At 45.4% G+C, this 27,819-nt stretch overlaps 1 protein-coding gene and 2 long non-coding RNA genes across 3 annotated transcripts in view; 2 read left to right on the top strand and 1 right to left on the bottom strand.

Moving 5' to 3' along the window:
- Positions 1 to 20,830, top strand: part of LOC140213579 (uncharacterized) — a 33,604-nt gene extending 12,774 nt beyond the window's left edge. Inside the window, exons 2-3 of the long non-coding RNA XR_011890458.1 lie at positions 20,260 to 20,445; positions 20,553 to 20,830. This is a non-coding gene — a long non-coding RNA (uncharacterized lncRNA). The remainder of the gene's footprint in view (positions 1 to 20,259; positions 20,446 to 20,552) is intronic.
- The window catches only part of LOC126544564 (U8-agatoxin-Ao1a-like), a 136,527-nt gene that overhangs the window by 37,373 nt on the left and 71,335 nt on the right, over positions 1 to 27,819 (bottom strand). The window lies entirely within an intron of this gene.
- Positions 1,258 to 11,391, top strand: LOC140213578 (uncharacterized). Its single transcript, XR_011890457.1, has 2 exons — positions 1,258 to 1,977; positions 10,984 to 11,391. It is a non-coding gene; the product is annotated as an uncharacterized lncRNA (long non-coding RNA).

Below are 27,819 nucleotides of genomic sequence, written 5' to 3'. Positions count from 1 at the left end.
AAGAAAAGTCTTTAGTGCTTTTGAAGCGCTCTTCTGCAAGGACGTTGTTCGCGAAGGACCCAAAAGTTTCTTTAAACTGAAAGGTATGCGGTCTAATGTAATAAGGGCTAATTTAAGTCGGCGTCTTGGTGTGCGGCGATGTGGATAATCTATGAGGAGGTGATGTATATCTTCGTCTACAAATCCAGTTACATTCGAGGGTTTCCGCATGGCCAATTCTATGTAAGAAATATTTTGTGTAGGCAGTGCCTAGCCCTTATCGATGAATAAGGGTTTCGATATTTCTGTCTAATGACAATGAAAACCTAAATTCAATGAACGGATCAATATACATCTTAACTGAATAATAAAGGGCGACTGGACAGCGTTTCTCGGCGAATATTTTGGTAGCACGTTTAGAAACATTCCTGCCCACTGCCTCTCTTCTCCCCGTGCTTTAACATTGATTCTATGCTATGCCTCGCTTGGATGCTTTCGCTAAGAACGCAGAACGCATACACTAGTATTATGATCAGTGACTACACTAGTCTCGAGTGGCCTAGACTCGTTTAAGCCGACCATTACAGTTCTAATCTGTCTTCAAGCGATACCACCGTGGAACTAAGCCAGTATTTGTTCAAAACTTGTTATCCCTCTAAACAATGAAATGCAAACTGTAGTTATTAGGCAAATTATTCAGAAGTAGCGAGCACCAGTAGCAATATAGTGGTACGCTGCATACCGTATATTTTGAGGCACTAGGTTTTTTTGCAGAAAGTCTAGCTGCAAAATTAATTGGCTAAGCGGCTTTGTTCGGTGGGTTCGAGAAGCGACGATGCTCTTGGTAATCTTTCGTGCATTTTTACACCTGTGATGCCAACCTGCGGAGGTAGTTCTTCTTTAGCGGACGCCTGTGAATTACGCCGATCTAAATATTGATGAAATCCGTAAGAGAGATAATAAATAAGCACACAAGATGCATGAGGGCTCCAATGACGCCATTACAAACGAAAATCGTGAGGTGGTTTCAGTTGAGAGTTAGTGCGAGATCAGCAAGCAAGGAGTAAGAGAAGGGAAAAAAGCTGCGATACAGAAAGAAAGGGAGACGCCATGACGTCATCATGGTCGAAAGCCGTCAAGTCGTCTTGACGAGGAGAGAGTCCTGGCGCTCAGGAAAAAAGAAAAAGTTCTCTGAACTTGTTTAAGGCAGCAAGGATTACTTTGGTTTTTCTTTTTACTTTATTTTACTTACGAACAAGGGAACTCGCGTGAAATAGAAACACTGCCTAAACCGCAGACAGCTCAGCCCGCGAAAAAGATTACGAGTGCGAAGTTAAAGCATGTAAACAAAGCCGCGACTCTGATGATTGACAGCCTGCCACCCGGGAGCAAGCTGGAACCCATTACTCCTGCTTGAAACCCTCATAGCTGTCAGTTGCTGCAGGAGGGGAAAAAAAGTAAAGGCGTGAAACAAAAGAAAGCGAGCGACAGTTTTACGGGCCAGCCCGGCGTGTTATAGTGGTCGGGCGCGATATACGGGCCATTTGGACGTTGCAGTTCGCAGCCAAAACGATCGTTTTTCCTCGTTTGGCAACTTCTCCCTCGAGGGCTTTTTTTTTTGGTGGGTCCACCGCGCGCCATGGCATGGCACTGCACTCGCAAGGGTTTACTCCGACCAGTCGTGGCTCGCTACTTTTTCGCCGACGATTTCGTACTAGCCATTGTAATTCCCGCCCCGGCTAGGCACCGGTTCGCGCGCTTTTTGGCCCTGTTCCTGGAAGCGGCCTTGCAGGGAGGCACGCAGCTCCCCCCGCTAGTGCTGCTCTTCATATCGTTCTGTTCTCCCTCGAATTTTCGCCGGTTTAGATGGTTTTAGTACGGCGGGACACTGCTTGTACGGCAGTAGCCGCTTCTCAGTTGTTTCCGTTCGGCTTCCTTGGGTTCACTGGCAATCGGCGTTGTTGGTCTTTAGCGTCAGCGTCCCCCTGTGTGGTTTGGGTGAGTACCATTTATTTATTTATTTATTTATTTATTTAGTTACTTATTTGTTCCTTTAGACATTAAGGCTCTACTGTGCCTTCAGCCGGCGCACCTCATTGTGTGTCCAAACTTTGCACACGTAACTCCCTCCCTCTGTTGCTTTCATTCCACTTCTCTGCCTCACCCATCCGCACTTTTACTTTGCTGACGATGGCGACTACTTCGCGCCGTTTCATTGCTCGCGCTCGAACTGCATGCACTGGCCGTGTTTATGTAGGCATCAGGCATAGTATCCAAGAAATCAAACAGCAGTCTTCCTGCCGCGAAGTTCGACTCCGCGAAGTTCTCCGCGAAGTTCGACTGATAACGCGGTGTGATAGAACTATTAGTTTTGTTTTTATTTTTCGTACATGCATGGAGTAAACGGTCGTGGACGACAACTAAATAGATGCACACGGTAAAGCCGGTAAAAGATTATTGGCGCATATTTGTGTAGCTTCTAATTTTCTGAAGCGTACAAATACAGCAACTGCCAAATTATTACAGCGAATACGCTGTCTTAATAAATTAGCACACAAGGGACGCCTATGTTGAGTGTCTAGTGAAAAGTGATTCAATAATACTCAGTTACCTTTGACACAAACGACACACACTGCCGTCGACGCTTAACACCAATCAAGTGCTTTAGATTGTTCCATGAAAATAAAGAACTATGGTAAATAAAACAATGTATTTTAAAAACACATTCACTTCTTAAACAGTAATTCGATGCAGATGAGGAACTTTCCTCCAATGCACGCGACACTTTCCTGTAATTTTTACTAGGATGATGTCTGCATCGCTCGTTCTAAACGTAGTGCAGCAAGGCGGGCATCTCACGGAGTTGGTTGACATTAATTTTGCTTTTAATGCCGTAGGAGTTCATGCGCCGTATATGTGTCGTATATGTGTTCTGTATGCGACGTACATGTCGTGCCCCTGTGCCTTGCAAGCAAAATGAGAGCATAGCGTATCCGTATTCGTGTTCACGCATTCGAACGTTTTTTTTCAAACATAGCGTCTTTGCCTACGGATTTTGTAGCTGTGTAATCAGTTTTCTTGGTGGCAAATTCGCCACTTTTGTTGTGCATTCATTTGCACACGCTCAATCTCGTTCTATTGATCATACACACATTTTGGAAAAATTTTGCTATTATCTTCCACTTACATATAATGGAAAGGCGTTCTATATAAGACCACGAAGCGTAAGCAATGGCGTTCTTTTTACTGAGATTATGTGGGATGCCGTTGCATTTAGTTAAAAAGAAAATACGTGCAAATAATTTCCACTTACGGTAGAAACCTAAGTCTAACGAGGTTAACAGAGTAATAAAGGAAAAGCTAATCTGTTATATACAAATGTAGGCCCTGACTATCTCAGTACACCAACCGAGTTCTTTCGAAACTGTTCGAAACTCAATTCCCCAGGCTCTGCAACCATAACTCATGTATATGACAAATGATATGCCTTTACTAAGGAATAACAGAAGAAGAATAACAGAAGAAGAAGCCGTGGAGTGCGGATGCACATCGCGTCAGCTCCGCATTTTCTTATGATTCTCGGCGGAAAATCGCATTTTGTGGAGAAATCCATTGATCTTCACAAGAACAGGTGCCAAGGAGTCCAAGGACACCATTCTCTACCAGGTGGGCCCGTTTTTCGGCCGTCAATCGTTCCTTCCTCTCGCTACGCGTGGCGGGAGATCTACACCTAACTAGAACGCCTCGACGCCTCGAACGGCTCCGCCGCAGCGGTGGCTGAGAGAGGTCGGCCTACCGACGGAGATACCCAGGCCCTGCTCCATTATGGAAGTCGTGAGCGTGGAAGGCGAAGAAATGCAACCGGAGGCGTTCGGAAAAGAATCAGGTTGGTGCGAAGTTAGAAGAGGCACAAAGAAGCGATGCAGCGGTGGGGCCGGATCGGCGGGACACGAGCAGCAGGGAAGAACCTTCGTCGGGGAAGCAAAAAATAGAAACAAATGGAAGAACGAACGCAAGGTGCGACAAATCATCAAAGCAAGTAGGCTGCCTAACCTGCCAAAAGAAGACTACAGGGTTATCGTGCGTCCACGTGGCGGACTTAAGGTATCAGACTACAAGCTGGATCGCATTTACTACTGTCTGCGCAACGCTGCCGGGGTCGGCCGAGAGACAGCGGAGGAAGACAGCATATGCATAAACAGCAAACAAAATATAGTGGTGCTCAGCACACCTTCCGAGGAACGGGCCAGGAAATATGGGGCTATCAATAAGCTACGCCTTGGAGAACAAGAATTTGAAGCAAGTGCTTACAGAGCAGCTCCTGATAATACATCCAAGGGTCTCATCAGAGGAATATCCCAGGAGGAGAGTCCGGAGGACATAGTGACCAGTCTGGTCACGCCACGCAATCCTGGAGTCTTGCACGCCAAGAGAATGGGTAACACAGACAACGTGATCATTTTATTTGAAGGTTTTCACGTCCCCAGATATGTGAGGTATGGAGCGATGCTTATCCAATGCTCCTTGTATAAAAAACACATCGACATATGCTATGGATGCGGAAGAACAGGGCACAGGGCTGACGTGTGCCCCAACCCTGAAGACAAGATTTGCCGGGGGTGTGGGTGCAAGAATCCTCAGCAGGATCACAACTGCGACGCGGAGTGCCAACTGTGCGGCAAAGACCACCTCACGGGAGACAAGAAGTGCCAAGCAAGATACAAGATACCGTACCTGGTCAGGAGACGCCGCTGGGAGCGACGGAGGAGGGAAGAAGAAGAGGCCGAAGAGGAAGAGTACTCCTACCACAATTCCAAAGAAACCAGAGGGAGCAACAACAATAATCATAAGACTGTAGCGAGCAAGCAGCCCTCAACCGACAGAGAAGAAACAAGCAGGAAAAACTATGGAAGACACCGCTCTGGTTCCTTCCCGAGACTGCCAGGGGAAGCCGGTCGCGAACGCTCCAGGTCCAGGTCCAGGACCAGATCGTGGACGAGATCAAGGTCGAGGTCCGGTTCGAGAACTAATCGAGGGGGAGACGGGAGCAAAGCACAGGTGAGCTGGGCAAGCGCGGTCTCCGGTACTGCTACTCAATCGCCTAAAGTTAAAGGGTCCGCCCTAGAACAGGAAATGACACAGATTAGAAACATGTTAGAACAGATTACCCGAGAGAATGCAACGCTTAAAGATGAGATCAAGCAGCTTAGGGCAGAAAACGCGAAGCTTCAGCAACAAAAGAATGTCAACGCACCCTCCGCCAGTACGACGTCGACGTGTAGTCGGGCTCCAACGCCCGTTCCCACGCAAGCGAACGGAGAAGCACCACCACACAAAAGGAGGGCGCAAGAAACGGCTGAAGAAAAGAGTGTATTTGCAATCAGCGAGGTTATGGGAACGTTTAAAGGAATGTTCGATGGTTTACAGCAACAAATCACAAACATGTATGTAGAGATTAAACAACGATTCGATGGATTAGAGAATAGAGTAGCGGCACTAGAAAGCACACCAAAGGATATTAGGCCGGCAGGCGCAGGACCGGTTAAAAGCAAACCGTATAGCAGGCCGAATGCGGTAGAAAATAGCAAGGCCACCGGGGAAGAACAGATAAATCAACATGGCGCCGCGTAACCAATACGCGATTTGGCAATGGAACTGCCGCGGGTATCGTCGCAAGCGAGGAAACCTGCAGCAGTTCGTAACAAGTAAGGAGGCGCCAGATGTCATTGCCCTGCAGGAAACCGGGGGGATCGCAAAATTATCGGGGTATAAATCGTACAGTGCTTCCGGCGAGAAGGCAACCGTCACGACGCTGATACACAGAAACCTCTCGGCTGTCGAGCACGATACCGGTATGCGCGGCATAGACCACGTCCTGATTGAAATAATCCCCTCCCGTAAAGAAGAGGGAAGTCTATTTATTCTGAACATATATAGTCCACCCCGGCACAAGCCCAAATTCGGCCCACTCTTCCGCAAAGTGTTGAGCGTAGCGCAGAAGCAGGCACTAGTCGTGGTCGGCGATTTTAACGCGCCACACGCGGCTTGGGGATACAGGATAGAGAACATTAAGGGCCGAAGCCTATGGGCAGACGCTCAGCACGAAGGACTAACGCTCATAACTGACCCTCAGACACCAACCAGAATAGGAAACAGCGTAACCAACGACACGACACCAGATCTAACATTTACGAAGAATCTAGCAGTTTCTCAATGGACAAACATGCAGGAAAGCTTAGGTAGTGACCACTACATCGTCGTCACAACGGTACAAGCAGGCCCAAGGAAAAAGAGGGGGAGAGAACTCAAGCTAGTAGAATGGGACTCTTTCCGCAAAATCCGACAAGATGATGCGGAAGACACTATAACGGACATTGAGAAATGGGCAGAGAAACTGCAAGAAAACATTAAACGAGCTACCAAAACTGTTCCAGAGGAGGCAGGTATAGAGGAGATGGATAGCAGATTATTGCACATGTGGGAAGCGAAAGGTAGCATGCTGAAAAGATGGAAAAAGCAAAAACATAATCGGAAATTAAGGAAGAGAATTGTGGAATTAAACAAGGAAATCGAGATATATGCAAACAGGTTAACCCAACAGAAGTGGGAAGCCACGTGCGACTTGATGGAAAGGCAGATAGGAATGTCCAAGACCTGGAACATTCTCCGATGTCTCTTGGACCCCGGAAGTACAAAAACCATACAAAGACACAATCTACAGAAGGTTATACATAGCTACAACGGTACAGAAGAAGAGCTCTTTCGAGAGCTTCAAAAGATGTACGTTGGAGATGCGGAGAGAGAACTACTTCCGGATTACCTAGGTAACGAGAATCCTGATCTTGATACCCCTATTACGGAGGCAGAAGTCAGATATGAACTCACCAGGCTCAACTCGAAATCTGCACCAGGACCTGATGGGATAAGCAACAAAACACTCAGGAACCTCGACGATGTATCCATCCGAGCTCTCACGGACTACATGAATAACTGCTGGGAGCAAGGCAGCATTCCAAGTCAATGGAAATCAGCCCAAATCATTTTTATACCAAAGCCTGGAAAGAAACCACAACTGACGAACTTAAGGCCGATATCACTGACATCCTGCGTCGGTAAACTCATGGAACATGTGGTTCTCACACGTCTCACGAGATACATGGATGATGGAGGACTTTACCCACATACCATGGTTGGATTTCGACCAAAGTTATCGGCGCAGGATGTTATGCTCAAACTAAAACATCAGATCATAGATGCGGGTGAGAAAAGTCTAGACACTAAGGCAATACTAGGTCTCGATCTAACTAAGGCCTTTGACACCGTCACGCACAAGGCCATACTACAAAATCTCCAAAAGCTGGATGTAGGACGTAAAACATACGCGTACATCAAAGACTTCTTGACAGATCGTACCGCAAAGATTTCAATTGGAGAATCCAAATCGGACGCGCTCAAGCTAGGTAATAGGGGTACGCCGCAGGGTTCAGTCCTATCTCCCTTTCTATTCAACGTGGCAATGATCGGTCTTCCTGCGAGACTTGACAAGATAGAAGGACTCGGGCACAGCCTCTACGCGGACGACATCACCCTTTGGGTGGCGGGTGGAAGCGATGGGCATGTGGAAGAGATCCTTCAAACAGCAGTAAACACGGTGGACGACTACATCAAAGACAAGGGACTGAGATGCTCCTCACAAAAATCAGAACTTCTGCTCTATAGGCCCACATGCCGGGGTCGAAAAAGCATTAGGGAAAGGCCGGGCATTGCGGTCACAGTAGAAGGCACCACGATACCGATAGTGGAGAGCCTGAGAATACTGGGACTCCGCATATCCGAAAACGGCCATAACGGAGAAACCATTAGACTACTTGACAATAGTGTTCAACAAACAATCAGACTAATAAAGCGGATATCCAACAGGCACTATGGCATGAAAGAGCACAATCTCATCCGATTAATAGAAACATTCGTAATCAGTCGCATTGTATATGTGGTTCCTTACCTCAAGCTCTACGCTGCGGAGAAAACCAAGATAGACTGCATTATTAGAAGGGCGTATAAGCAAGCCTTGGGACTTCCGGCAAATACGTCAAACGAGAAATTCTTGGCGCTCGGCGTGCACAACACATTAGACGAACTAATTGAGGCCCAGAGAGTAGCGCAGTATGAAAGGCTTACACAGAGTTTGACGGGGAGACACATCTTAGATGACATCGGAATAACCTACGAAGCACAGCATGGAGTGCGGAGAGACATCCCAAGGAAAATAAGGGAACATCTATCAATACCCCCACTCCCCAGAAACATGCACCCGGAGTTTCACCAAGATCGAAGAAACGCACGAGCGAGAGCTCTCCACAAAAGATTCCGTAGTGCCAGGGACGTGGTCTATGTGGACGCGGCGGAGTACGCAAATGGACATAGTATGTCCATAGTTGCTACGAGTCTAGAGGGTGACTGCAGAGTTAGTGGGACGGTAAAAACATGGAAGGCAGAGGTGGCGGAGGAAGCTGCCTTAGCACTGGCAATAGCCTCCACGGAAGCTAACATCGTAGTAAGCGACTGCAAGACAGCCGTCAAGAACTATGCAAAGGGAAGAATCTCGCCGGAAGCACTGAGAATTTTAAACAACTTTCGTGAAGATCGCGACATCCACATTATTTGGGCACCCGCACACTCCTCCCTTCCCGGGAACGAAATAGCGCACAACCTGGCTCGAGAACTGACAGGCCGAGCAGGTGACACGCAACAAATACTGGGAACGGAGAGAGACCGGATGACCAGCTTTAACGAGATCACCAAACACTATAAATTGGGAAGGGCCCATTTCCCCCCGGCACACTCCTCGTTAAATAGACGGCAAGCGACGGCATGGCGCCTCTTACAAACAGATACATATCCGAACCCGGTGGCCTACCACCGCTACTACCCGGACCTTTACACGGATAGATGTAGATTCTGTGAAGAAAGGGCGGACCTACAACATATTGTTTGGGCTTGTCCTCGTACACCCATACAGAATAAAATAATTAAGACCAGAGAGCAGTGGGAGACCGCGTTGCTCAGCTGTGCACCGGAAGACCAACTCAAGGCAATCCAGCAGGCCGAAGATGCCGCCAGGGCCCAAGGGCTCGAGGCCGTCATTTAGGTAGAGGCCTAGGTCTCAAATCTGCTGTGCACAAATAAAGTTTATTCCTCCTCCTCCTCCTCCAACATACATCCGTTACATAACAAGATTCGCACGCCGTAAAAGTAATAAAATAAGACGGCTAGAATAAATAGCTGCAATGTCGGTGAGAGTACGCTAGAAGCTTCAATAGCAGAAACTCTGTGGCGACACCGGCCTATGTCATTCGAGCGGGGGACCAGGCTCGGTGTTACTGGAGTGCATGATTGATGGTGTTTGGAGTTGTGCATGTTGAGTGCATTTGATAGTGGTTACTTGAAGTTGGAAATAAATAGCCACCGTTAGCGTTAAGCGCTGCCAACAATTTTCACAACTTTGCTCGATGAGAACTTAATGTGACAAGTTTCCTTAAAACACAGATTAGTTGCTTTCTTCGAAGCTGGAAAAACGTGCATCAATGTGAGGTGACAGCCACTGAAATATCGTCAAAAGAATTAGCCGTCAAAAGCCGTCAAATGAGCCGTCAAAAGAATTAAAGAGGTCTCTAAGGAAAGCCTAGCACTATACGTAATCGGGCTGGAAAAGGCAGAAAACTAAGTTTATCATTATGTTTACGAAGATCCTTGTGATACCTTTGCTTGATAGCTTTTGACTCAATCCAACAGCCTGCGAGAGAAGTTGTGTACAGTGCTGTTAACTCTAGTACGTAACACAACCTGCTAACGTGAAGACAAAAATGCAAGCACGTCGGCTTAGGACGGGAGGGTTGTTTCGAAAGGCGAAAAAGAATAAATGAGGAGCGCGAAAGTACATGTAAGACACTATATACGCAGATACGTAAAATAGTATACATACGTAGTACTCAATATACGAAACTCAATTCCACAGGCTCTGCAACGATCACTCGGGTATGCGACTACTGATATGCTTTTAGTGCAGTAATAGTATTTTGTGTCCGACATACATCCGTTATATAACAAGATTGGCATGCCGAAAAAAGATAAGAGAAGACTGCTAGGATGTATAGCTGAAATGTTGCTGAGGCCGCGCTACCAGCTTCAATAGCAGAAAATCCATGGCGACAGTGACCTATGCGATTCGAGTGGGGGACCAGCCTCGGTGTTATTGGAGTGCGAGATTGATGGTGTTCGGAGTGGTGCATACTGAGTGTATTTGATGGTGGGTACTTGAAGCCGGAAATAAATAGCCACCGTTAGCGTTAGGTTCGGCCAGCAACTTTCCCAACATTGCTCGATGAGAAATTGTTAGGACAAGTTTCTTCAAAAAACAGACCAGTTGCCTTTTTTCGAAGCTGAGAAAATGCGCACCAATGTCGGCTGACAGCCACTAAAATGTGGCCAAATTGTAAGCGAACCCTCAAAAGAGTTAAAGAGGTCCCTAAGGATAGCCTAGCGCTATAAACAATCGGGCTGGGAAAGACAGAAAAGTAAGTTTATCATTTTGTTTGCGAAGGTGCTTGCGATACTCGTGCTTGATATTTTTTTTACTCATTCCAAAAGCCTGCGACAGAAGTAGGGTACAGTGCCGTTAACTCTCGTGTGTAATATAAACTGCTAATTTGAACACAAAATCACAAGCACGTTGGCTTAGGACGAGAGACTTCTTTGGAAAGGCAAAATAGAAAGAACTAATGAGGAATCCCAAAGTCCACGTAAGACACTATATATGCAGATGAGGGAAATCTTATACGTGATACCCAATATCCATTCACGCTTTATCCTTCTCCAGCGGATTAAACTAAAAAAATTTAACCTCTGTAGACTGAGAACATTCTTCAGAACTTCACATCTGGCGCGGCAAGCGAATACTGTACCTTTCTTTTATTTCAGTGCTACCTATGGTTTATTCTTTTCCAGTTGCTGCCGATGACGTCAGATCATCGCTGGAAACCCAGCAAATTTAGTGCCACGAAAGGTGCCGATCAGCCGTGCCTCTTAGAAGAAAGCGCAGGGACCAGGAAATTGTATGGCGTGACACCTCGAGGAGCGTACGCCAAAGAAATTTCCACCCGCTATCAAGAATCCATGGAATCACTTGCCAATGTCGCTTGCGAGAGTCCCTAATTCCCAGTGCTTTCACGGAGAATGACAAACCGTTACGTAGCCCAGCATCTTTTTTATTCATACCAAGGGAGCTTTCTTACTACAGCCACTTGTTTCTTGGGCGAGGAAATTAATATTTCTTCCCAGGCAACAAAATCTGATCTCCAAAAGCGAGGTGTAGCTGCACTACTGATAAATAATAAAGAAATTTTGATCTAGCTACTACTATGTGGTGTTCATTTCAAGTTTACACTTTTAATTTTGTCCTGCACAAGTTCTGATTAGTAAGCAGAACATAATTGCAAGAAGATGTACTGCTGACTAAGTGGAAGCTATACGCCACAAATATGCTTAGTAATCCCGCTTCATTTCTTTTATATCGTACTCCATGAAGTGACGGGGAAACAAAAGAAAATTCTCGCACGATTACGATACTAGCAAATGCGAAATTTGAGTGGAGCTTTATACGTGCTTTCATTACGCGATATATTGGATGGCGCGGAGAATCTCTCTCGTGCGGCACATTTCAAACAGAGTGAAGTACGGCGTGACTGCCTCGAGAGGCAGCGCGTGGGTGACGCGTTGGCGCGATTCACAGCAGCCGCCACAGACAGACCGCTCATGCTACCCTTTGTTTCCATATATAGTATCGGTGAACGCGCTCGCCGCATGTCATCGATGAGCAGACGACGGCGCGCTACTCTGGCACCATCTCGTCGTGGTCGTTGTCTCAGAGCCCGTCTTGCGGGTTACTACGCTTTTCTTTTGGCGCTTTCGCCATACCCTCTTCCTCCGCTTTCCTCCTCGCGCTCCCCTCGCTATCGCCGCCTTTGATCCCCCGCTGCGCTCCACCTTCATTATTTTATTCTTCGTTGTGCTCGTTCGCTTGGTTACGCCATGGGACGACGCCGACGCTAAAAGCAGGAACGGGTGCCTTGGATCTGCGCTCTAAAACACCAAATATCGATGACACGTGACATCCCATCACATCCAAAGCAAGCACAGACGGCTATTCATTCCTAGTGAGATAATGCCTGACAGCTCCGACTGCAACACATGCGGCGTAGAAGGTACTTTATACCACCTCATTTGTGACTGACCATTAAATGCAGATGAGAGGCTTGTTCATACAGGTTTAAACTACTTAGGAGACATGCATTGCACAGAAGAGCATCTCTCCAATGTGTAAAGCCACGCAAGCACGGCGGCGCTTCACGGGCTGCGTCATCCTTGTGACGAACTAAACCATGAATGTTTCAAAACGCGCGCGCATAGTGTAAAATCTCACTCCTTCTAATCTTTCATTTCCCATTTCGCAGTGCAGAGTAGCTAACCGTCTGAGCCGGGCTAACCTTCCTGCATTTCCCTGATTACTTCTCTCGCTCTCTTTACAACAGCACGTGACCCTGAGGCAACACGGGAATCCCAAATTCCAGCCAGGTGGGAACGTTCTTTCTTCAATTGAAACTTAAGCGGAGGCTATAAGTTAAATGAGAGTAAAAAGACCAACCGCGAGTAAAAGAATGCGTAGAAAAAAGTGTTAGACGTGGCCCTAGTGTTCATTGTCGAGGTGCCACTAAGTAAAGCCCGACGTTCACATCACACTAATTACGTGATGATTTTAACGCGTCCGACCAATTAGGATTCATTAGAGTAAGTGCATGCAACGCGCTCTCATGCCTCTAGCACAATCTGCTCGAAGTGCAAAGTAAGCTCATGCGATCCGTGAAAGTGCATAGATTTGCGTTGATAAGGCTCAGGAGAACGCTTGACAGAAGTGTGTTGAAGCTAGGATGATTCATCGTGTTATTGAACAAGGGCCAATTAGTGACACAAAAAAAAGAAAGAAAGTGCATAGCCGAGGGCAGCAAGCATGCGAACGTCAAAAACATGCTGGGCAAATGTGATGCCATGAAAACATACGAAAGTGGAAGATATTTTGGATCCCAGGACAAGATTCCACAACTAAGGCATATAGAAATGCAGTAGTGAACGAAAAAAAAATTGATATTCTCATTGAGTGTAAAAAATTCATTAAAATGCTTCGTCATGGCTGGTGCCAGATAGTTATCCTAGATATCCAAATTTCTGGGCACGTGCTTGTTTCCTTGAATCCTTCTTTCCTTTTCTTTTCTTTTTTTATTCTTTCGCATTTATTATACGCGTGGTAGTGTGCCAAGCCTTTCACCCAAATAAATTCTATACTAGCCGATTAACACGCAAGTATTTTTTGGGCGCACTAGCTTGCGTGTACGGTTCCTTGATATAGATACTTCAAATACGCAAGTTTTGTATACAATGGTTGGCCTAGAAGTTTTGAATAATATAACAGTGAACTTTACATACTCTTTCGTTCGATGCTATCAGTGGGCTTAACGCAGCGTCAGCCTTTCTGAGGAGCTCAGCTCGGAAGACTCAAAACTGCTAAGTACCATGTCTTTGTTTCCTACTGTAAATGACTTATCAACTTTTTTTAAGCCAAGCCTTCTGATAGAAGGAATTCTTTCTTAGCGAACGTTGCTATGACTAGGGGAATATTTCTTTTACGCCAAAGGTGTCCTAATAATGTAACCAAGTGGTACATTATATCATTTCCCCAAAGTACGCTAGCATGATGCCTACTATACTAGTACTTAGTACCATACTTAATATAGTACTCTAACGCACTAGCCGCGGAGCTATTGTTTTCCTTCGCAGCTCGGGAAGTAGTGCGAGGTTTTGTGTCCCACGCAAACTCTGAGAACGGCGGAGTCTATGCACGAGTTTTGAGGGCCACAGCCGGCAGTGATGCACCGGAGCGAAGGCACCAGTATGTTGCATTGAGAAAAAGTTCGTGAGAAGATGAGGGTGGCGGTGATTAGAGGGTGCTTCTGCCGCAGTGAGTGCCGACATCGGTCATGCAATGTATGCGGGTGTCATTGCCATCTGGATCACCAAGGCCTCCCTGGAGGAAAAGGAAGCAAAACTACAAGAAGCCGCCAAGTGCGTCGAACAGTACATTGAAGAAAGTGGCCAGCCATGCTCAACGGAGAAATCCGAGCTACTCAGTCTGGAGACAAACTAAATAGGATTGTACCCACGGACAGAAGTCTCCGCCTCGACGTGTACCTCGAAGGCCAGGAGACTATGAAATACCATGATAAGAGTGCTGGGAATATGGCTTCAATCTAATCAACCAAGCAACCACAGCCAGACGCTCCTCAAGAATAGAACGCTAGAAGTTACCCGAATGATTAAGAAAATCGCCACTCATCGGACAGAAATGCGGGAACAGGACACTTTTAAACCAGCAAGAAGCCTAATCATCAGCAGAGTCATGTATAGCCTACCGTATCAATGGCTGAATCTCTACAACGCGAAACAAGCGGAAGTAATCAGTACGCCTACAGAGAAACTCCTTGCCTTTAGGGCTCACAATACTTTCAAGAACATGGGGAATCTCGGCTCCAGTCCCAAAAACAAGGACTCCTGCAAACACCAATGGGTCGGGCACTCCTGAAACGCCTTGCCTATACTGAACAAATTAGCAGAATGGCAACAACAGCTCACGTACCAGATGAAATCCGCAGGCAGCTCATGGTGAACACGATACTGGAGAACATGGACCCGAACTTGCACGAAGGGAGGCTGGCAGCACGTGGAGATCACATAAAACGCACGTACTCTACCAAGAAACGATGTCGCGTACGTAGACGCAGCCACGCAATAACCTAAACGAGGACACAGAGTGGTCACGGTCATCTACGCAAGCCATCGCGAAATCGCAAGCGGCTCAATAATCCGAAACACCGTGACTGAAGCTGAGGAGCTAGCTGTCGCATTGGCAGCGGCGGTGAGCTTCGAAACCGGCAAATCTCTAATAATTCCTATTCTGAAGACGGCTGCCGGCATTTCTTGAACGGCGCAACAGCCACCGCGCACTCCGTGTACTCCTCGAGATGACAGGCGGCGTAACACACCTCACACCACAACCACGGCCGATCCAACACAAGATACTGTGGGTGCCGGGACATGCAGGGATAGCGGGGAACGAAGAGGTGGACAGGCTAGCTCGCGGGTCTGCAATTCGAGCACCCGAAGAATCCACCATCGTAAGTCTAACTTCTGTTCCAAATGAATACTCCGCTTTATTGGCGCACTACAGATTGGAGACAGCTCCAGACAGGAACCTCATCTAACTTAAACCTACTGAGTAAAAGGGACCCCACCAGATACTCACACAATTACCCGGGGTGCGGTCAAAAGCCCACCTTGTATCACACCAGAAGGGAATGCCAACTTATAACAGCAGTCCCCAAAATCGTGAATACAAGTGCGGAGCAATGGGAGGCACTGCTGGCCAGCGACCGCTGCGAGGACTGAATTGGTCTTGTGCAGCGGGCACGCCGGGCTGCTGAGGCCGTTGGAGCCCTGGACAAAGGGCCCCACCCATGCTAAACCCAGTAAAGAAAGGTACAAGAAGATTGTGTGTGTGTATATATATATATATATCAACGAGAAGAAAGTGGGTTAACCGAGGGGCCCGATTTTTATTAGTCATATCATAAGAAGCCAGCAAACACTGACACCAAGGACAACATAGGGGGAATTAGTTGTGCTTAATAAATGAAATAATGAAACGACAAATTAATGGAAATTAAAGTGGATGAATAAACAACTTGCCGCAGGTGGGAACCGAGCCCACAACCTTCCCCCATCCACTTTAATTTCCATTAATTTGTCGCTTCATTATTTCATTTATTAAGCACAAGTAATTTCCCCTATGTTGTCCTTGGTGTCAGTGTTTGTTGGCTTCTGATGCTCTTATGATATAACCAATATATATATATATATATATATATATATATAGATATAGATATAGATAGATATAGATAGATATAGATAGATATAGATATGGATGGATGGATGGATATAATATATAATCTCGTCAATTACAGCGACTCCACAACAACAGATATCAGACCCATCAGGAAAAGCAAGATGCCCCTAGCAAGTACAGTTAGGACCTTTGGTACTTTCACGGGCCTTCTCGCGAAAAACTCTGAAGTGTATTCAAGCGCATGTTTACGTAGTAGGAAAGTGAAAACGTTTCTTTAAGGATGCTCTTCTCCTTAGCTAAAGAAGCGCGCGGCTTGAAGTGACAGGTGCGAGAACGTGCAGAAAAAGAAAACAAACAGACTACAAAAATTCACGCTTAAGCCAAAAGATCTCGGGCATGCGGCCGCTTTTTGGAAACACTTTGCACTCTCCCCCCCCCCCCCATTACAAGCAAAAAAAAAAACTGCAACGCCTCTTGCGAATTTTTCGTTGTTTATTTTTCTATTGCATATTCCGTACATACACGTACTAGGAGAGAGGGAGAACAAGTAGAAATAGAATAAAAATGAGTGAAAGAATGTTCAATTAAGGAAAGTGCGGAGGGGCTGGCTGGAGAAGCTTGCGTCTAGCTTGCTACGCGTGCTTGGAAGCGCCCGTGCGCCTTATTAGCTAACTCACAGCACGATATTTTTGCAGAGCACTAGAGGTCACACCGGTCGAAGGGAAGACGAGGCGCGGACAGCTACTGTGGAAGCAGTTGTCTTTTTTTTTTCATCGCGTCAGTGTTGCCACAGCACACTTTATCACATCTCGGCACTTCAGCGGTATCAGCAGGCAGAAGCCCAGAATGCCCGAGTGTATAGGCACACTGGTAATATTGTCCCACATAAGTCGCATAGAAATAGTCGCATAGCGTTCTTTTTTACACCAAGACAATCATGAACGTGCTAGTACTGACACGTATTCTCTTAATCGCGCCAGCTTAAAGTACCAGAAACAGAGAATAAACCGCAGCTAACGCGGAGTTCACAGTAATACAAATATCTATATTAAGGGCGCATGAAATAATGAAATATATTCATGGGGTCGCGCCTATCACCGGTTGAGGAACGAAACAGCCCGGCGCTGTTTCTAATAATTTTCACGCAGGTGACCATTTCGCCTCGTGTATTTGAACGCTACCCAGCGTTGTTCAACACGTGCGTCGTACGTCTTTTTGCAGTAGCAGCCCCACTTAACTTTTACGCGAACCCCCACAACTATTGCAATCTTCCGAACCTTTCCAGATCACCTTGTCATCTACAGCTGTTGCTTCATCAGCAAATAGTGTTCTGCGCCAGTCTGGTGCGTATGACTTCACTTTGCCAGCGAAGCCAGCTATTTTAAGCAAACTTGCGTACCCGTACTTCACAAACGTGCCCGTAAACTAAGCAGTTTCGGCAGTCCAAGCGACTCTGATCAATTTTCCCCCATCTGGCATTACCACGAAAAGCCATCCACTAGGCCTTATGACTCTGTTGCGCGAAGCAAAACTGAATTTAAATTAAACTCTGGGACCAAGTCTCGCGAAACTTCCATGTACGACGTAGCTGTGCGACATATCGGTAGCTTAATTACAAGTCGCTGGTAATTGCTCTCCGACTGTTCGAGGCCTACACTGTGTGGGATAAGGCAATCTGTATATACGACAAGCATATCGTTAAACGGGGAGTCCCACGTAGCATATTCCTGATCCTGTGCACTGCAACGTTGATTGGCTTTCATGGTTGGGATGTCGTTGCACAGCACAGCGACACACGCCACGCAACTCCAGCCTCCGACAGCCGTCAAGCTGGAGTCTCATTAGGTGCGCATATCATTAGCAGCGAGTGACAGGCTCCGCCGATCGAACACGTAGGTTTTCGCAGCAAGCGCGGGCGTGTCGTACCTCAAGACCTGTCAAGGTTAAAAGGCCGTATAGATAGTGAATATTGCACAACATGTTCTAATTGCTGCATGAACTCACAGTTACCAGTAGGCGGTAGTCTATGGATGTGTTCTTGCGGCTTGTTATACATCTTACTGGAAGACTACCATCGGACGTTTCTCTCAGGGTTCGCTGCTTGGTGCTTTATACATATGCAATTATGGCGCATACGCACACTCGCCAAAGGGTGATCGAGTTTTTCTTGCTCCATGATAAAAATACATAATCTACATTACACTTTCATCCCCAACAGTATTAGGGAGGACTCTGGAATTGCTATCGCCAAGCTGCCATGGGGATCACGGGTTGTACATGAATATGACAATGTATATAAAATTTTTTTCAGATACCTTCAATGTCATTGCGATGTTAAAGAGAGGAGAATCCTCACGTTCGTGGTTTCCAACGTACTTGCTGCTTTAACTTCTAAATTTTTATGCAATAATATCTCTACGAAAATACTAAAGTATCAACGCGCTGTGCAAATGCATAATAATTGCGAATATTTTTCTATATGTATACGCAATAATGTACTGAAAATGAATAATTTGTAGAATTACAGAACCACCTAATGCAGAAGCAAGCTTATGCAAAAGCATGCATGCATTGCGCACCATTTCCATACAAGATGAACCGCCATGTTATCAGCTCCAGTAGACACTAGCCTATAAACAATTTCGTTACAACAATTTTGGTCTTTCCGTTGTTTGCGGCCTCTAAGTAGGCTACAAAATTATTGGTCACTCCACGAGGCGTCGGATCTCTTGAAAGCTTACATAAATATATGTATACATGAAATCTAGGTTAAGCTGCACACAGCCTACTAACTTTGCACATGAAAGTGCGCGAGTTGGCGGATGAACAACGTTTGCAGATTTCTGCCTACCCAGGTTCATTTGCATATCGTGAATTCCACGCAGAAGCATAATCTGCACAAGCGAAGTTTTCAGAACACTGGACGCACCACTTTCGAGTGCGTGGGGCTGCTTATTTACAGGTAATTACCATGCCAATTAACATTCATATGTAAATTAAGGCACCGCTGGCTATTGTGATTGGTTGTGGAAGTCAGTCTCGAGAGCACTCTTTTAACAAGACGGGAAGACGCCAGATATTGTGGGGTTACTGTACGTAAACATGAACGGGGATGCTATAAGGTAAAACTACTCCAATGTCGCGGGATCGAAACCCTGCTAGGGCGGCCGCATTTCGGTGGGGGCGGGAAGAGAAAACACCCGTGTACTTAGATTTAGGTGTGCGTAAAAAAAAAAAACCTAGGTGGTCGAAATTTCAGGAGTTCTCCACTACGGCGTGCCTGATAATCACAAAGTGGCTTGGCACATGAAATCCCATAATTTAAAACTACTCCAAAGCTTTTTCTGTTCCATTTCCACAATGAGCCCTCCGCAATTGGTGAAAATGTGTTCAGCCAGCCCGCCCTCGTTTCGTTTGTCTGACACGTGACGTCAAGGAAACCTCAAAAACTCGTCATCTGATCTGATCTGACGTGCATGCTCTGAGGATGCATGATTCGACGACCGAACAAATAATAAATATTTCCAGTTCTACGCCTTCAAAATTTTATGGGCTACGCCCACTGCACCTGCTTCACGCGACCGTCCCCCTAAACTGCACCCACTCACCGCGCCAAAGTGACGTGTACCCATTAATATGCCAAACAAAACCGATTTTTTTTTTCTTTTGGAATAGCCCGAGATGGTGGGGGGGGGGGGGCTGTTCCCATATGAGAATACGGCTGCCCAACGGTCGCCCTAACAGTGACTGCTAGTAGGCGACAGGAAGAATAGTTTTACTTGTGTAAAGAGTTTCCGTGGCCGATGAGGCTGTAGAGCCCTTTCGGCAAGTACACGTCATCTCTCTGCCAACTTTTCTTCACTGAGGGTCTGTTTCAGCAGCAGTTTTACCCCTCCGTAGAACGCCTCCCCGATTTTCTGCCGGACGCCGAAAGCTAAGCGCTAAGAAGCGGGCCACTCGCGGACGATGGCACCACCCTGCTCATCAGGACGTCTACTTTCACTCCGTTATCCCCGTCCCACCGAAACCGCGTCCACTTCTGCGTGCTCTTTGTCTCTAGTCAGCCAAAGATATCAGAAAAACCTGTCAAGTAAGGTAATGCTATTCGTTTTGAAAGCAAACACAAGTGACCTTCTATAAACGAGGAAAGCGTTTCATTGCCGTACCCAAACAACAGTGTAAGTCACCACCCGATGCTTGGCCTAGCAGTTACGTAAGTTTGATGCCCAGAGATTGGAATAAAAATAAATTGGACTGATTTTATCTTATAGTGCCCCTGGACTACCCATCATGGGCACCGTGGTTAGGTCCACTAGAAGAATGAATGAGTTGGCAAGCGAAAGACCTGAGAACCGTTATAACCAATAGCAAGCGCAGAAGCAGCTTGGTTTGGTTTGGTACAGACGGACATGGCTCAACACACTACGGGGGATTGTCCATGAATCGGACGACAGTAGGTAAAAGTGGAAGAATACTTCAATATAATTTTGTAATTTAGGAATGATATTAAATGAGTACAAATTGTTAATGAGCAGCTCCTTCTTATTCCTCTTTTCATTTACAGCGAATCTCTATATTGCTTGGATCTGGAAAAAAAATGTGACCCCGAGATGTTGACAAAACAAATCATCGTGTGGAGCGATCCTGGTGATAATGCAGAAAGGGTCCAAGCTGAATGACACATACCCCTGTGGGCTCGGGAACCTGTAATGCACCTTTGAACTCCCATTGCAACACGTGGGACCCAAAGAACCAAGTCAAAGGTGTAAAGGTAAGAACGGACGTTTCTGAAAAAAAATTTTGGTAAGACTTTTTCTAAAAGAACCGTTAAAAATTCTCGGCGCCAACTACGCAAACGCGCTAGTGTCACTGCTCGCGCATTGGTCGTCGTCGTCGTCTGCCACAGCTTGCTCCGTTACCGCACATCATCTCAGCGTAGAATTTCACTTCTCTTTTGTCGTCGTAATCGGGAGGCCGCGTTTACGGTGGTATGAGCCATTGCATAAGAGGGTATGAGCGATTGCTTAAGGGGGTATGAGCCATTCATTGTATTACGTGGCAGAGACATCTTAACAACAGAGGCGATACGCGAATGTGTGTGCATACCTATATCGCCACGATTAACATAGATTAGTACAACAAATATGTTCGTACCTTTGTTCGATATTCTAGGTCACCTATGTGTCATCCGCTAAACAGCGTTGCTGGTCATCCACCTTCACAGAGTGGAATGGCTCTAAATTTTGACATCTAACCTCGCAGCACGAACCACGAAACACATGCGTCGAAGCACGTCGTGTACATAGGGCGGCCGAGCAAGATGATGATAGCAGATAGGCCACGTATAGTAGAGCTGGTATTGCGCATGCGTAGAAGAATGTTCTCCATCATTTACATGATTTTCAAAGTAGTGATGATGACTTTTCCCAAAAAGTGCTTCTGTATCTGCTTCAAGCAGTCACTCCATTAATCTTTTACTTTAGAATAAGAGTTGTCGAGCGTCTTTAAATGTGTTATCCTTTACCAAATACAGTATCAACAAGAACGTTCATAGCACCAGCAGCGCTTGTAGCGCTAGCTTGTGGCGCTTTCATTAATCGCAAGGAGTAGTGACATTTCTGTGTTTCGCCACTCTTCTTTATAAGGGCAAAAATAATTTAAAGAAACCACTATAACTTTATGATTGTTGCTGCCAACGGTTCTGCCGTATCAAACATACAACATAGTCACTGCAGTTAGTTTCGCCCGCATTATGTGTAGCTGTATATGGCGGTCCAAGGGATGCAGCTCAAATCAGTCTTTCCCCTGGTTCCACATCCCGTAAACTGCGATGGACCTATACACATGCTGAAACTAATATATCACATTAACACAAGGGTTTTTGTACATTAGGATGTATTTTGCCCTCGCAGGATTCGGGCGGTAGCCTGAAACTGTAGTCAAGCGATGCTGCACCAGAATTACTCGTGGCACACCACTGCATGTGTGCGCAATTGTTTCCGTTCATGTAAGCTCGCGTGCATGCTTGCTTTATCGTATAAATGTGTCTCAGAGACTCACGTAAGGTCAGTGAAAAATCTGACGGGGTCCATCACCTTGCTAAGCCAGAGACACTTTTATACTTTGTGTCACTTGTAGCCACAAGAATATTGAAGCTGATAAGCACTCAGTTTGACCGATCTAATTGTGAATTTTCGCAGGTTTTCAGAACGAGGCTCTGATAACATCGTCTATCTTGCAAAACCAGTGCTATTCACATCAGGTTGAGAGATTCAACTTTTTCCTAAACCTACCAACTGCTACTCTTCCATACTCAAGACGTGCCTAGCAATCGGCTCCGCCTAATACGTTCAGTTTCTTGATCTTAGTAAGCACTGAAACGCATGTTTCCATTCAAGGAAGTTTTCTATTACAGACACCATTTATGAAATAAAGCAAGGACTTCATTTGGATTGGATTTTGTTTAAAGAAAGAGCAAAAATATTTTCAAAGCATGGATATGTATCACGTTGCAAAGTAAACTGTGCAAGCTCATCTCTTCATTATAAAATGATGCTAAGCCGATTTGCGCGAGCACGACAAGGAATGCCTGAACAGCTTTCACCGGTGCAATGAGGTTTACAGATGTTTCTATACTTCACGCAGGGTGACGATGCTTTCTTTTATTGTTTCCCCATTTTTCGCGTCTTAGTGACGCGCCTGTCTTAAGCCTTTGTTATGTCCGCATCTACCCTTCAGAAACAACGCCAACTTTAAATGAGATTTGAAGATCAAGCCCAAACACCAAAAGCCAGCCAAAGGAAGCCAAGTCCTTTCCACTCACGGTCAAAAAGATAGACCCGCCTTAAAAAAAAAAAATGTGAGCCACTTTTCATATTTCAAGCAATGCGAACTCCCAAAGGCGCCATAAATTTACTTCCCTGCCCTTCCAAGCGAATTAGGTTTCAAAGATTATACAGGAAAAAGGCTCTCTGGCGACTTGAGAGAAGCGTTACTATATTTTTTCGCCTCAAATTTTCTGCTTTCTGTGTTGGAGAGCCCCTGCTAATCCGTCTCCTGCTTTTGCTCACTTTGCAGCAACGATAGAGATGAACAGAACCTTGTGAGACATAATTCATTTTGATCGCGAAAGAAAGCAAAAACAACAAAAGTTAATATGAGATGGAAAAGATCTGCGGGAAATATCGGCACTAAGGCCGGCAATAAAGTCGAGGGTGCATCTCCAAATTTATAGAGCGATTCAGGATCACATAAGTCTATGCAGCAATTGTTGGCTCTCAGAAACGAAGGAGCGTCAAGTCGATTCGAAAAGTGATATGAAGATTTGGATAAAGTGCTTACGTTTTATTATTCACACCAGTCTTACTAAGAATATTATGTTCATAACATTCGTACTTCGAGATATCTATCATAAACAGTCACCAAAGCAGTCAAACAGCATTACGCCATATGTTTAGCAAACTCACTCTTCTAAACTAGCATGGACATCGTAATGTATCAACCGCATTGTTAGAGAAGCTTTGTGTGGCATGCCAAAAATTAATATTCGATGGCATGTCAACGGAAATGCCTCTGAAGCATTTTAGCTCATATAGGCAACAATTCGGAAAGAGTAGCATCAAAACTACATCTCAGTGATTTTGGTGACGTCAAGCAACTCTCATTTATTAACCACAAATCAGGAAAGTGCTCAAAATTGTGAACTTCATTGAGATTTCATAGCTCAAATCAGGTGTTCCATGCCCGCGTGTTCACAATAAAAAAGGCCACAGTTTTCTAATAACACGAAGCTATATTTTTTAAGCATACGAGTGTTGAGCGATGAAATCAGCTCTGCAGAAACTAAACATTATGACGAATACCTATGAAAGAAATATACTAATGAACCGAAGAGCCGCAAAAGTGATTCTCTGGTGCGTGATACACTCATGTTCTGCAAGTGGTGCCAACCCACCGTCAAGTGTTGTCGAAACAGGGCGAAGCAAAGACCATTGTATTTGACTGCTGATGTCAAATTATCGAGAAAGGTCAGTGTCCTGCCACTTTACTGTGCTTGTACTATTGGTGCGCACATTAACAAATAAATTTAAAACCTTCAAGCACTCTGATTTTTCTGAAGCGATTGCTGATACCTGCAACTCGCGCTAGAATAAGTCCTGAACAACTCAAGGGGCTGGAGTGTCTCTAAAGACTTGGCCTTTCATACTTGCCGAATATCTACCGTGTCATTGAATCGAAACACCTACAACTAGACCCTTCCTGAACGGGTACCTAAAACAATACTGAGTAGGTACTTGTTACCACTGGATTAAAAAAAATGCTCACGAATAAAGCTTCTCTAGATTCTACACAATGCAGTTATCTAAGGAGACAATAAACTCCATGAGTGATCTGTTCCATTTTCTTCGGGTGAAAAATTATTCTAGGTGTTTAATTCAGGTTCCGGGGTTGAGCCATGAGATGCGAGTACTTGAGGTACGTCACAACTGATGAACACGTCGTTCGCGCATTTTCTTTGATCCCAAGTGACTGAGGAACCACAGACAGGCAAACGAAAAGTCTCTGTTGTACGTCGACATAATGTTAACTCGATGTAACTGATTAGCTTCCGTCACCTGCAAGTTGAAAAAAAAAGCAGACAGAAGTCTGCCCAAACGTTTTAATTTCGCTTTCGCTAATCGTTCGTGTCACACTAAAGCTTTCAAAATGACCTAGTTATCGCAGGCCAAGTACATTTGTCAAAGCCATGAAGAAATCCCTGCAACACCGGGCTTATTTCAGCGGCGACATGTTTTCTTAGCTCCCTTGTGGTGTTCCTTTTGTAAGTCAAAAGGTACAACCACCCATGTAGCACTGCTGCCACTAGAAGTATATGCCGAGAGACGTTGTAAGCCTCCCCATCAACTTACTTGTTCCTGAAAGAGGACTTCTTTACAGAAATATTGAAGGTTTCAGAAGCAGGCTATTTTCACCAAGAAGTATTCATGCCACCGCGTTCCATATTAGGTCTTCATTGAAAGCATGCATATACACTCACTTCCGCGTGCAGAACCTTTAGAGAGGAAGAGATATACGATTCATCATTAAACATACGTACGCTCCAAAAAATTGATAACTTACGTTGGTGCTATCACGAAGACGGGCTTGCCTCAAGCATAACAGTGTTGTGGATGAAACTTCTTCCGGTGTCGGTCATGAATTATGAACACGTCCACTCACCGAGTTTGAGAAACCGAGTCTAACTGAGACGGCACTGACATGCATAGTAAAAATTATTTATTGTTTTCTGTGATTCCAGTGTGAAGAAACTGGTTAACGTCTTTCGCCTAGTTAGAAACAGGTAGATTTTTTTAACCTGCGCCAATAGCTGCAAACCTACTCATAATGAATTCATAGTCATGCGGGTCAAGTGTCTAGGAAAGCACGTTCGAAGACGCTGCTATTATCATTTTTAGTTAAACATTCAAATAAAAAAATGACATGCGATTACATTGGGCGGGTGTTCCAAGTTTAGCGAAACCTGCTACCGAGGAGAATGCTTCAGAGAAAGATTCAGCTGTTTCGAAAACAAATATCATGACCTATCGTAAGATAGCCACTTCGAGTTTCTCTAGTTTTATCAATCATTGTTATGATGCCCATAAAGTTCACCTTCCTTACTCTCTTGGCTAGAAGCAATACAAGTGCTTGGCCCAAAATATGGACCTGCTCATTTGCACCCACATCATCTGCTTGGATGTCAGATATTAAGTGAGATACGTAGATAGACCTTTAGGAAATGTTCTGAAAGTGCACGCCAGAGTGGTTGTTCGTGTATTAGCGACGTTGGTACAAATAGCATGTGATAGAAAAGAAGCAGAATATGACTAGCGCAATTGTTCTGTAGAAACAGTTCGTTACGATTTCGAAAAGAAAAATATTTGATCCCTCTTCAATACACTTCAAGAGCTGCAGTCTCAGTAAACTTGACATCGTTACTCCAACTGAGCACGTGCTGGTAGGCGAGTTGGTTATACATGATGACAAAGAAGGTTCTAAATAAAACAACGGACGAAGGAAGGTGACACGGGACAGCCACGTAGGCGTCACTCCAAGTTTGTTTCTTCAAGGTTAAACCCTAAGATGAATACGTGGCTTAACATACAGCTGGGCGCGTTCGCACCCCTGAAATCATCATACCATATAATTACTGCAAGTCCGGCAAGACGCGATATATTGATTCTAACTAATGTGCAAAAGCGCTCTGTCCCGTCTCCTTCCTTGTGTCGTGTGTGTTTTCGCGCCTAGTACCCAAGATGAATTGTGACCAACTCGCCCAACAAGACGTCCTTTTAAGGGACAACGACACAAGCCGAAAAATAGCGACAAGGACGCATTGCCGGGAAGTTCAGTTGCCTGCATTCTTGTCATTATTTCTCCGCTTTTGCCGTCGGCGACTTTACGTATTAGTTACAGTTCATTCATTCCGACTTGCCCAAGTTGCAGTAATTGTGCAGTAGGATGCCTAGGGCGGAGCGCTGCATGCATTGAAAGTCAAGTGAACGGAACTGTGCTTTTGAGTAATGGGTTTTAAATGCTTGCGGAATAGTTGATAAAAAAGTCATGTTCCTGAAATTCCTTTCTCTAGCATTCACAAGAACCTGAGTGCAATACATATATTGTGCAATATATATGTGCAGAGCGATATTTTGTCTAGGGAATGATGCTAAAAGCATTTTGATCCTTCTTTACGCCATGCTCTGTCACAATTACTCCTAGTGTGCTCTGAACATCCTACTCTAGAATGCGTAATGACGAGGCACTTCAGTCCGCCGCTTCCCGCTAATGGACGGATAGCAATTCCACCATACTCGCGCTGATCATGCCTCGCGGCTGTACAGCGTGTTAATGCCCTTCCTGATTAAAAGCGCGCAGCGAACGTAAAGCTGCGCCGAGCAGTCAATGTATACTATCAGTAAAGAATACGCATTTACAAGAATGTTATTACGCTACAAGTGCTCCAAAGAAATACTGCCATTCAATCATGACGTTGCGTACTCTTATTAGCGAAGGCAGTCCACTAACAGCAAACAGGTGTTACGAAAGAAAAGTTTTGTGAATCCAGCAAAATATTTTTCTGTTATGACTTGACTTTTATTGTAAGACGTGCATGTCATAAAGCACGTTTTTTGTCACTACGCGCTGCATAAGACTCGATCTCTGCGCATACTCACATTGGTGGCAGCAAGCAAACATAGGCGAGTGGGGTCAGCGTAGAAATGCAGCGTGGGCTTATATACGCTGCAATAATCTCCGTGAAAAAGGAAGCGAGGTCCACATTGGCCCAAAGTTGATGAAAAGTCTTGGTCTTTGTACCCGTATGGGGCATCGATAAGCTAGGATCATTCACTAATAGGCTTATGCCGGGGTGTTTCCTTTGTGGTTTTACTTAAACTGTGTGTCCGTGGTAATGTTAGCCAGGCTACACAACGAGAAATTGATCTCAAGAGCATGGTGGAGCATACAGTTACAACTCGTACGATGCCAAGTCGTCAGAGGTTTGACGACCGATTACTGCCGGTCTTGTAATTATTTTCAATCGTGCTTTGCTTTTTAATGCTTTTTCTTTTGTTGTTGTTTAACAGCTTGACTAACGTTAGCTGGGACACCATATATAATGAGTTCGCCTGAGCCTTCTTTTATACTGCACGCTTCTAAGAGACAGTCTGCCGCATCACGAGCTATCTGAAGGGCCGGGAGCTGTCCCTGACTGAGAAGTTTCTTCCTTTTTGTTTTTAGCTAAAATCCGCTTGTGTAAGCCGCCGGCTAAGAAAAGGTCAATGAAAATAACC

Source organism: Dermacentor andersoni, chromosome 10, assembly GCF_023375885.2.
Source record: "Dermacentor andersoni chromosome 10, qqDerAnde1_hic_scaffold, whole genome shotgun sequence".
NCBI classification, from domain to species: domain Eukaryota; kingdom Metazoa; phylum Arthropoda; class Arachnida; order Ixodida; family Ixodidae; genus Dermacentor; species Dermacentor andersoni.
This window is presented reverse-complemented; position numbering and strand designations above follow the sequence as displayed.